The 11,714-nt window shown below is 34.2% G+C and overlaps 1 pseudogene; it reads left to right on the top strand.

The window, feature by feature from the left end:
- Positions 1-5,601: 5,601 nt before the first annotated feature.
- LOC140512104 (uncharacterized) lies at positions 5,602-6,412 on the top strand (annotated as a pseudogene).
- The last annotated feature ends 5,302 nt before the right edge of the window (positions 6,413-11,714 follow it).

Raw genomic sequence — 11,714 nt, 5'->3', positions numbered from 1 at the left:
AGCTAGTAGTATGTGTGTCTTTCTACTCTGCCATCTTGGCTCTGCCCCTCTATACATGTGTTTCTTGAGTAGAGAGATGACATGATTATATTTTAGAAAAATCACTTTGATACTTTTGTATAGGATAATTGAATAGGGAAGAGACTTGAGGGTAGCGAGACTGATCAGGAAACTATTGAGATAGTTCATTCAAGATTTGATAAGAGCTTGAAGTCAGTTAATGACTCTGTGGGTGGAGAGAAATGGAATAATAGCCATGAGAAGTTTGGGAATTGATTGGTTATGTGGGATGAGTAAGAATAAGCAGTTGAGGATGAAATTGAGATGGTTAATCTGAATTTCTATTAGGAGGTGAGTGATGGATTCTTTCAGTTTTCATTTTCTTCTCTGGGCTTAGGATATCAATGCAGTTTCTCCCCTCCCACCTCTCTCTCTCTCTCTCTCTCTCTGTCTCTTTCTATCTCTCTCTCTCTGTTTCTCTGTCTCTGCCTCTGCCTCTGTCTCTCCCTCTCTCCCTCTCTCTCTATCTCTGTCTCTCTCTCCCTCCCAGCTTTCGTGGAATTTACCTCTTAATTGACCTTTACTTGATCTATTTTCCATGTCAGTTGTTTTTTTTTCCATGACATTCTTCACATTTTCCTCTGTTTTTTCATTCTTTTGATTTTGTTTCATTGTTTCTTGGTGTTTCATTGAATCATTAAATTTTACTTGTTCAGTTGTAATCTTTAAGGAATTACTTTCTTCAGTGAGCTTTTGTGACCCTTTTTCTATTTGGCCAATTCTGCTTCTCAAGAAGTTCTTTCCCAGTTTTTGTTCTTACCCTTTGACCTGTTCTGTTTTTTAAGATGTTATTTTCTTTCATAATTTTTGTGCCTTTTTTGCCAAGTTGTTGACTCATTTTATTATTGTATAGCATAACTGTTATTGCTTTTTCCCAATTCTACCTCTACCTCTCTTATTTCATTTTAAAAATCCATTTTGAGTGCTTTCAGGAATTTTTTTGGGTCTGAGACAAATTCACATTTTTTCTTTGTGGCTTTGGATGTAACTGTTTTTACTTTGTCTTCTTCTGAGTTTGTGTTTTGATCTTTTCTTGCACTATGGTAACTGCTACAACAAGGATTTATTTATAGTTTTTGGCTGAATTTTTCAGTATAGTTCTTGACTTTTAGCTGTATGAAAAATGTTGGAGTCTGTTCTTGGGGTGGAAGGAGCATGGTCCCCAAAATCAGATTTTATGTGTTTATAAATGTTCTAGGAGTCTATAGGTGATATGTTCTAAGGAGATCTGTGGTGGTCAGTATTCTTTTGGCTTGTTTTCTGGTCTGTGAGCAGCCACATGTACTCTTTGCTGCCCTAGAACTGTGACTACGGTCTCTACTCCCCTAATGCCACATGATTTGATATTCTATTACTTGTCCTTACCCTGGGAATGTGACCCAAACAATTCAACAGCATCCTGCACTCAATGCTAACAAAATGTTCCCTGTAATCTCCTTCTGATCAGTTGTCTGACCCCCTTTACCATCTGGGGCTGGGAGCTCTGAAAGCCCCAGCTGCTAGTTCAGTTTCCCCCAAGACTTGCTGCTGACTTATGAGTGTGGCCTGTGATGGATCCTGCTCCACTCTCACCAGAGTGAGCCAAAATTTTTCTGCAAAAGTAGGTTGTCTTGGGCTGCAAAATTGTTTCACCATCATCCTTTAATTATTTCTGCTACTCCAGAATTCATTTTGATGCATCATTTTATAATTGTTTGGAGGGGGATTTGGGAGGGCTCAAGTGACTAAGTCCCTGTCATTACTCTGCTATCTTGAATCCAGCCTCTAAAGACCTTATTTCTCAAATGCATAAAAATTGAGTCAAATTTATAAAATTTATAAAAATAATTTTATATGTGAATTATAATTTATAAAAATAATTTCTAATAATTTTTAAATTTTAATTAAAATATAAAAGTTATAAAAATAAGTCATTACCTAATTGATAAATGAATATGAACAGGAAGTTTTCAAAAAGAATAAATCAAAGCTATTGATAGTCATAAGAAAAAATGTTTTAAATCCTTATTAATTAGAGGAATGTACCACCTCACACTTATCAGAAACAAACAACAAACAAGCTGAATACAATTGCTAGAAAGGATGAGGGTGGGGGGGAGAATAGATACCTTGATGAACTGCTGGTAAAATAGTGAACAGGTCCAATCATTCTAAAGAAAAATTTGGAACCATTCCCAATGGGCTATAAAACTGTGTATGCACATTTACCCAGCAATGCCACACTACTTTGTCTATATCCCAAAGAGATGAAGAAAAAAGGGGAATGAACTTATGTGTGCAAAAATGTAAGTAGTGGCTTTTTGGTCTTGGTAAAGAATTGAAAATTGAGGGAATTCTCATCAGTTGGGGAATAACTGAATAAGATGTGGCATATGATTTTGATAGAGTATTATTATATTATAAGAAATGATAAAGGGATGATTTAAAAAACAAACAAACAAACATGGTAAAAACTTTATGAACTGATTCAAAGTTAGGTGAGAAGAACCAGGAGTTCATTGTGCACAGTAATAGCCATGTTGTAGTAATAATGAATTATAAAAGATTTGACTACTCTAATCAATAGAATGATCCCAAACAATTCCAAAGGACTCATGCTATCCACCTCCAAAAATGCTATCCACTTCCAAAGGAAGAATTGAAGAACTCTGAATGCAAATTGAAGTACATTTTTCTCACTTTATTTTTCTTTGTTTTTAAAAAATGTGTGTATGGCTAATATGGATTTCACAGAGATAATTGATATCATATCACTTGCCTCCTTCATTGCTATGAGAGGGAGTGCGAGGGAGGAAGTGAGTTTGTAAATTAAAATAAAAAAAAAGGATTTTGCAAATATATAATAAGTTATTTTTTTAAATTGCCATTTAGAGTATTTTATATAATAGTAGATAGCTTTAATTTCTTCTTCCAAAAATTGACTTCATATCCTTTGACCATTTATCAATTGGGGAATGACTCATATTCTTATAAATTTGACTAGATTCTCAATATATTTTGGAAATGAGACGTTTATCAGAGAAAATTGCATCAATTCCCCACCCAAATTTTCTGCTTCCCTTCTAATCTTGGCTGTATTGGTTTTGCTTGTGCAAAACCCTTTGTTAAAAAAATTTAATATAATCAAAATCATCCATTTCATATCTTGTAATGTTCTCTATCTCTTGTTTAGTCACACATTATTCCCTTATCTATAGATCTTATAAGCACAATGTTCCATGCTTCCCTAATTTGAATATAATTTCACCCATTTTGTCAAAACAATATACCTATTTTGACCTTAGTGTATCTGTGAGATCTGGATCAGTTTCACTCAATCTATACTACAGCACCACAATCGGTGCCCATACCTCTCAACCATCAAAAAGAGGTGAAATTATTTTGAATGTGCACTATTAACAAAATAGTGAAGTATAAAATACATTTCAGAAAGATGTTCATTTTTAGAGTTTGAACATAATTGTATTTGTTCAGTTAAGTTTCATTTAACAGGAAAATTAATCTATGTGGTATGAATTCCCTAGCTCTACTCTATAGGCAATTTGATACAATACTAGATTCTAATAAACCATTTTGTTAATGTATTATGGAAAATTAAAAAAAAATTACAGAAGTAGAAAGTTTGGAGCTTGGAGCAAGTTTCAATTCTATGCACAGATGCTGTAAAATCTCTAACCAGTGAAGAGTAATAGTTTTATTTTACTTTAATAATTTGTTCCCATTTGATAACCATATTATCAATATACTAAAATCCAAATGCCAAATTGAAAGAGTGAAGAATCTTTTACAAAAAATTTGCAAAAGTAAAACTTTTTTTGTGCATACTGGGGAAGAGGGATATTGCAATTGCATACAAGAACAAATGTAGTTCAATTATGAGAAAATGATGACAAAAACTATTTTTCTTTAGACAGATTTCTTCTGTCTTTTTGTCATTTACATCTGTAGTAGCTGTAGTAGTAGTTGTAGAAGCAGCAATCGTGGTGGTGGTGGTATTCATCATATAATATTCTAAAATTTACAAAGTATTTAATATTTATTTTCTCATTTGAGCTTCACAGCACCCTTGTGAGGAAATAGGCATTATTTGCATTTTTCTTTTCTTTTAACAGATGAAGAAATTGAGGCTCAGAGACATTAAATCACTTGACCACAGTCACACAGTTAGTGTTAGAGGCAAAATTGAACCTGTATGTTCTTGGCTGTATATATTCAATATTCTATGCCACTCTTCTTTCCCAATGACAGCAGAAAATTTCTGTTCTGCTTGGATGTATAGTTTATTAACGAAATAAAAAAATCAACTTGATCCACCTACTTTGGAGTTTTTCTTTTTCCTTTTTTCTTTGCTTCTGTTTTTAAACTCTTGCCACATTTGCACTTATGTCAATTGATAAGAGAGGTAGCATGAAGTAGTGGGGAAACTGTGGATGACTCAGAGCATTAGGGTTCACATTTCACCTTTGTCAAGCTCCAGGACCTTAGGGAAATCATTGAATCTGTCTGGAACTCCTTCCTTATCCTTGAAATGTGAGATTTGGAATGCTCTAATGTCTCTTTAGCTTTCAATCTATGATCCTAGAGGCCTACTACAGAATGGTTTAAAAAAATCCTGTTCTTGTGAATTAATTTTTTATTTTATTCTCTGTTTATTTTTTGTTTTTTTTTTTTTTTTTTACTCTATAAAGCCACTTTTCAGGAAATTATTTATTAGTTGTAGTTGTAAAGGAATCATTATATATAACTTGAATTTTTTAAACTATTATGTTTTTCCAGAAAGGGCCAAAATTTTTTTGGGGGGTGTACAGTTGGATAAAAACAAAACAAGATGACAATAAGAACAAAATCCACTAAACTTGAGACAGAAAAATGAGTGCTAGTGTCCCAGTTGTGACAGCTTGCTAGGGCTGTGACCTCAGTCAAATCATTTAACCCTTAAGTATGAGATTTTTCATCTGGAAAAATAATCACAATTATATGTCTTGTTCCATAGAGTTGTGAAAAGAAAATGTTTTGTGAGTAACAAATTCTACATACAAGATAGATCATCAAAATAAGGTGTGGGAGGGAAACCTTGTAAATTATTTAAATGCTTTCAAATACCTATAGTTGTCATTTTATAATCCAACAAGAATATTTGATAAAAACCCTATTCATTCAACATTGTCCTATCATATTACTCATCACCTTCCTGACAACATTGTCCTCTTTGAGAATGAAGGACAAACAACATCCTATTAACATCTCTTTAACACTCTTGCAATAAGTAGGTACCACATAACTGATAGAAGCACATACATGTTTGTTTTTTTTTTTTTTTACCAATAATGCAATCTGTAATGTACTTAAATGCTAAACATATTACATTCCAACTATTTACAATTTCCCATTTTAATGGAACTCTATTTCAATAGTGGCATTTTAACTTTTGTTCAATAATACAATCCAAATAATTTAGTATTGGAGGGTGGTGATTTATTGTTAACCAATTATTCTGTGGAAATTTTTTAATTAACTCACTTAGAAATGGAAGGATTTAGAATGATCTTATGTGGGACTGAGGAAAGGATTCACATTGAATTTGGCTCTTTATGTAAAAAATACAATGCAAATTTCAGCTTTTTCTCTCTTGCTTGGCCTCTTCCAGTCAGTAGAGTACCTTTTAGTGCAGGCTGTGATGTAAAGATAGCTAAGTCTAAGAACTATACCACCCACAACCAATCATGAAAATGGCACAGAAATAGTATCACAGAGATCTGAATCCCTGAACTCCCTGAAAGGGGCTGACCTCAAGTTTCTGAGAAACACACACTTTGCCAAGAAGCATAACAACAAGGGGCCGAAGAAGATTCAGGCCAATAACATCAAAGCCATCAAAGCCAGAGCAGAGGTCATCAAGGCCCTGAGCACCAAGGCCTCCAAGACCAAGCTCCTGAGGTCCAAGATCCCCAAGGCCAGTGCCCTGCGTGCTGGCCATAAGATTGGCCACAAAGCATCGAGATTCTAGCATTGACATCAAATGCCTCAGGATCATAAAGTCTGACTCTAAAGTTGCCAGAACCACTCACCCCAAGTTTACTCAGCCCACTGACCCTAAGGCTGCCAAACCCATTGACTTCAAGGCTACCAAGGTGACTGACCCCAAGGCTGCCAAGCCAACTAACCCCAAGGATACCAAGTCTGCCACTAAGGTCAGTAAGTCTTATCCCAAGGCTACAAAATCTTGTCCCAAGGCAGCCAATGCCATAATGCCTAGTGATTCTAAGCCTGCTAAGCCTACTGACACCAAGCTTACCAAGTCCAACCCCAAAGATGTGAAGCTAAAGCTGCTAGTCCCAAACCTTCAAAATAGATGCTTCAGGACAGAAGGATGTGTTTAAATCCTAAACCACCATTTTTTCCCCAGTCACAGTATGATTATTTACTATTTTGTACAAATAAAGGAAGTGGTGAGTCATAAAAAAAAAAAAAAGGAAAAAATCTCAAAAGGAAACACCCAAGTCAGGTCATTACTCTTCTAGTAAGCTTTTATCTAGAACCCATCGTGTGAAGCGAGATTATAGTCATTGCTATTATGGGAGTACATAAAAAGGTAAAGAAGTCATAAAGCCTATTTTCAAAGAATCTATGTTGAACTTACATAATAATTTACAATACAACTGGTAAGATATAAATTGAGTCCCAAGATTAGGATCAAAGGGTTTAGATTTTGAATTACAGTATTTACAAAAAGAAATTGTGATGGAATCATGATCAAGGGAGTGACATTATTTTAAAAACACTGAAGAATATTAACTGAGATTGGAGTAGAGTATCACTTTAGAGAGGTGATGTCATCTAAGAAATTCCTATAAAAATGTGTGCAAGGGGTGATAATTGCATTGTCTAAATTCTCCCTATCTCCTGACCAGAAAGAGGTTAAAAGAGTAGAAGGAAAGGGGTAGAGAGGGGTCAGCAGCAGTCTGAGTTAATGCAGGCTGACTGACAGAAGTTTAGGCTGTATACACAGCAATGACATCAAAGGCAAGTTGCTCAGTCTAGGGTCAATATATTATGGTGGTATAGTCAACAAGAGTGAATAAGTAAGAAATAAGGGAGTAGGAAGAATAAATTTGGGGCCAAGACCCAGGTTAATAAAACAAAATAATGAGAAGCTTACAGGAAAGTCCCATTCTCAGGCAAAGGATTCTAATAATTTGTCAATTCAGCATTCCCTTGATATTATAAATTGCGATATGTTGGCATAAGCCCAATCTAATGCCAATATTCCAGATGTGGCCTAGGTATGAAAAGTCTCTATTTCACTGCCTCCTGAATGGAAGGCAGTTGTGTTCAGATGGCATAAGATAACTTCAGACTAGAAATTGCAAAAGGACAAAACCAAAGATATCATTGGAAAAGAATTTTAAAAAATGATAGCTCATTGGATGTGAGGAGTAAAGGAAAGAGAGACAGGTGAACAGATGTAAACTTAGATAAAGAGGAAAGTCATGAATGAGTTCCTGTTTATTTTCTATTTTCCATTCCATTGGATCATAAGTTTTAGAGCTGGCAGAGACCCTGGAGATCACCTGCTGAAACCCTATCATTGGATTGATGATGAAATTGAGACAAAGAGAGATGAAGGGTTTTGTCAAAGATCACATAACAAACAAGTATGAGGGAAGATATTTCAATCCAGATCTCTGAAACTACACTCAGCGTTCTCCTCAGTAAATATCATGGCTAAATGGCAAACCTCATTCCCATCTCCCTAATCTAAATAATTCTTTTTGCTAGCATATGCTAGCATATGTTTTATGTGTTTGAGAAGTTAAATTTTCAGACCTTAGATGACATATAATTATCCAGAACTTGACTAATATTAGTATTATCAGATCAATGTCACCAATAATATTTTTATTTAGTTTTGTTTTATTTTGCTTTTGCTTAGCTACAAGAGTTAATTTCCACATATGTCACTTAGTTGGCAGTACTGCACAAGCCATTTCTTCTTTATAATTCTGAATACCACCGACCCTCAGCTACTGTCGACATCATCTTACCCCTTGGCTAGGGCTAGAGCCTCCCAATTGGTCTCCCTGCCTCCAACATCTCTTTTTTGTAAACCATCTTATTGATTGCTGCAATTGTGTTTCCTAAAGTACCATTTTTATACTACAGTATCAAAAATAGAAGTACACCCTCCTCATTGCCTGTAGAATTGAGTCAGTCTCTATCTTGTAACAAATAGAATCTAGTGTAATGCAACCTTTTGAGCTGCTTTATTGTTCACTTTTCTCTTACACAAATGATGTATCCAGTCTTGCCAATCAAGTCTACTGAAAAGCTTTTTATGCTCTCAGGTCTCCATGGTTATATCTTCATTTATTTCCTCTCTTACCTACATAGCCTTCAAAACCTCCCTCATAAAGTCTGTATAGAGTGCTTCAGACTCTGCAAGCATTTCTCTCCCATGCAATCAAAATGGTCAGTAAGTACTACAGCGTAAAAGAGAAGTCAGAGAAACTGACTTCAAATCCTATGTGGGTTACCTAATACCTATGTGACCCTGGGCAAGTCACTAAACCAATCCCAATCTGGTTTCCTCATTTGCAAAATGAGAAGGTTGAACTCCTTGGTATCTAAGGTGCCCCCTGCTAGAAAGCTAGGATCATAATTGCTATTTTTTTGCTTTAGGCTTCTCCTGTATTTTTTATTATTTAACTCATTGACATTCTTTAATGATTAATGCTCATTCACTGACAACTATTGTTTTAGTGTCCATTGTATTTCAGACCCTGTGAATGGCAGAAAGAGGAATAATATATTAATCTTTTCTCTCCAGGAACTTCTGAACCAGTGGATTTTTAATAATAATTTAATATTGAAATTATAATTCACTTTTATATAGGACTTAAAGTTTTATAAAGTTCTTCCTATCAATTAACCTGTGAAGTAGGTAATATAAATGTAATTATGCTTATTTACAGATAAAAAAACAAAATTAAGACTAGAAGAGGATAAGTGGTTTGGTGCCAGAAATTTGCCTTTTTGGAGAGTTTTAGAGATATTATTTTTATTTGTCCTCTCCCACCACAAATTTGTGAAATAAATGGCATGGGCATTATTTCCTTTTCAATGATGAATAAACTTTTAAGTTTAGTATTTATTATTATTTAAGAAAATTTTAAGTGATTTGTCCAAAATCCTAGGTAGGAAATGAGAGATTTTTAGACTCAGTGGAAGGTTTCTTAGTTAATCTTGTATTTTTCCTTTCTCTATACATGTTGGGAATAATCGAAATTCATGTTCTAGCAATATTTAGAGAGCAGAGGTAATGGAAAAGATAAATGAAAAGGAAGAAAATGGGGGGCTGTATGCCTGGCAATGTGGTATGTATTGGTATATTGCATATAGATACAAGCAAGATAGTTTCTGCCCAAAGGAGCTTGCTTTATATATATATATATATATATATATATATATATATATATATATATATATATATGATATAATATATATATGAGATTGGTGGTCCAGAAGAATGTTTTGGTAGCATTGACCTAGTAACCTTTGTAAGATTTGAGGATCCCCAGCCCATCTAACACTGACAAATTTGTTCCTTGACAGAGGCTCTGTCTCCTCCTCAGGATCCTAAATGCAGCCCTGGGGAATAGGGATAGGGGTGTGATTGAGGCAATTCTAACCAGTTTGCAGGAACAGATTATTATAAGTATATATATATATATATAATGATATACATATAATACATATGCTTAACATATATATAAGCAGAATATGTTTAATAATATGCATGTATATATACACACATATGTATATATTTTTCCTCCCTTCAGAGTCTGATTGTTAAACATTTACCAGTATACGCCTGTATATTTCTATAAATATTACATTAGCTCAGCAGAGTACAGTAAAAGGCACAGGGAATGTTGTTACTACGTGACTTCAAGTCAAAGATCTTTGTCAAATTTATAAGAATAGGAATCTTTCCCCAACTGAGAAATTATGAGTGGATATGAAGAAGCAGTTTTCTAATGAAGAAATTAAAAGAATTCATGGTCATATGAAAAAATCCTCTAAATCATTACTGATTAGAGAGATGCAAATTAGAACAATCTTAAGATATCATTTCATACCTATCAGATTGGCTAAAATGATTGAAGAGGAAAGCAACCAATGCTGGAGGGGATGTGGAAAAATTGGAACTGTAATTCATTGTTGGTGAAGTTGTAAACTGATCCAACCACTTTGGAGAACAATCTGGAATTATGCCTAAAGAGTTATTAAGCTGCCACTACCCTTTGACCCAACAATACAATTATGAGGTCCATTTTTCATGATGATAAGGGAAAAAGAAAAATAGTCTACATGTTCTAAAATGTTTATAGCAGCTCTCTTTGTGGTGGCAAGAACTGGAAATTGCAGGGATGCCCATCCATTGGGGAATGGCTGAACAAGTTATGATATATGATAGTGATGGAATACTGCTGTGTTATAAGAAATGATGAGCTCATTGGTCTTAGAAACACATGGAAAGACTTGCACAAAATAATGAAGGTGAAATGTATGGAATCAAAGTAACACTGTATATAGTAACAGCAATATTTTAAGAATGACTTTGAGTGAACAAAACATTTTGACTATTATAGATAGCCAGATTAACTACAAGGGACATGTAAAGGTACTATCTTCATCCAGAGGAAGAACTGATAAATAGAAGTATAGAGTAATTTTATACACACACACATATGTGTGTGTATTTGTGTTTGTATGTGCATATGTGTGTATTAGTGTCTAGTGGTAGACATCTCTAGGGTGGAAGGGAAAGAAAAAGAGGAGAAAAATGAATAAATAAATAAATATATTTAAGTGGAATAGCAAGTTCTAGATAATAGATTTTCAATTTGTTATGGAAATTCTTGTCTCATCCCAATAATTAAAAATAAAATAATTTTTTTAAAAGTGTACTCTCATTTTCTGCTCAGTAGCCAGTTGAAAAACATCTCTTCTTTGCCCAGTTATGGTATCAAAACAGTCAAAATAATTGTCCATGCGATGAACTAGGGAGGAGGGCTCCACTAATAAGCAGTTATGTTTTTCAGGAAGAAGAATCCCTAGTCTCTTACATGTGGAATGGCAGTAGGAGGAGAATGCTTCATGTTTTATGAAGATGAGACTTAATTGATAAAGTCTCCTTTGCAATTTGATTATTGTTCTTAGAGCTACAATAGGAAAACAGAAGGAAACGTGTATTTGGAGATGAGGAAGGGGAAGTATTCCCTCTTTGGCATGCAACAAAAATGACCAGGAATTAGTGGTGGATCTGAATCTAGGCTACATATGATAAATATGAGAACTTGTAGTGAAGTGGAAGAAGGCTTGGGGGTGAGAAAAAGAGAAGACTAGAAAAAAATGAAAAAAAATGAAGACAAGAATTGGGAAGAGAATATGAACCTGTGATAACCGGAAGTATGTAAATTCATAGAGTTAGCACCATGATGCAAAAAATTCTAAGAAAATGTGGAAAATTGTTTATCTTGGAAATAACCATATTAAAGGAAGTAGTGAAAATATTTGTTTATCCATTCATCTATGCATGTAGTACTCAAGTAATTTTAAATAGTCATTAACTTATTTTTAGGACATTTATT

This window comes from Notamacropus eugenii, chromosome 6 (assembly GCF_028372415.1).
Source record: "Notamacropus eugenii isolate mMacEug1 chromosome 6, mMacEug1.pri_v2, whole genome shotgun sequence".
NCBI lineage: Eukaryota > Metazoa > Chordata > Mammalia > Diprotodontia > Macropodidae > Notamacropus > Notamacropus eugenii.
The sequence above is the reverse complement of the archived record's forward strand: the minus strand, read 5'-3'. Positions and strand labels throughout refer to the sequence as shown.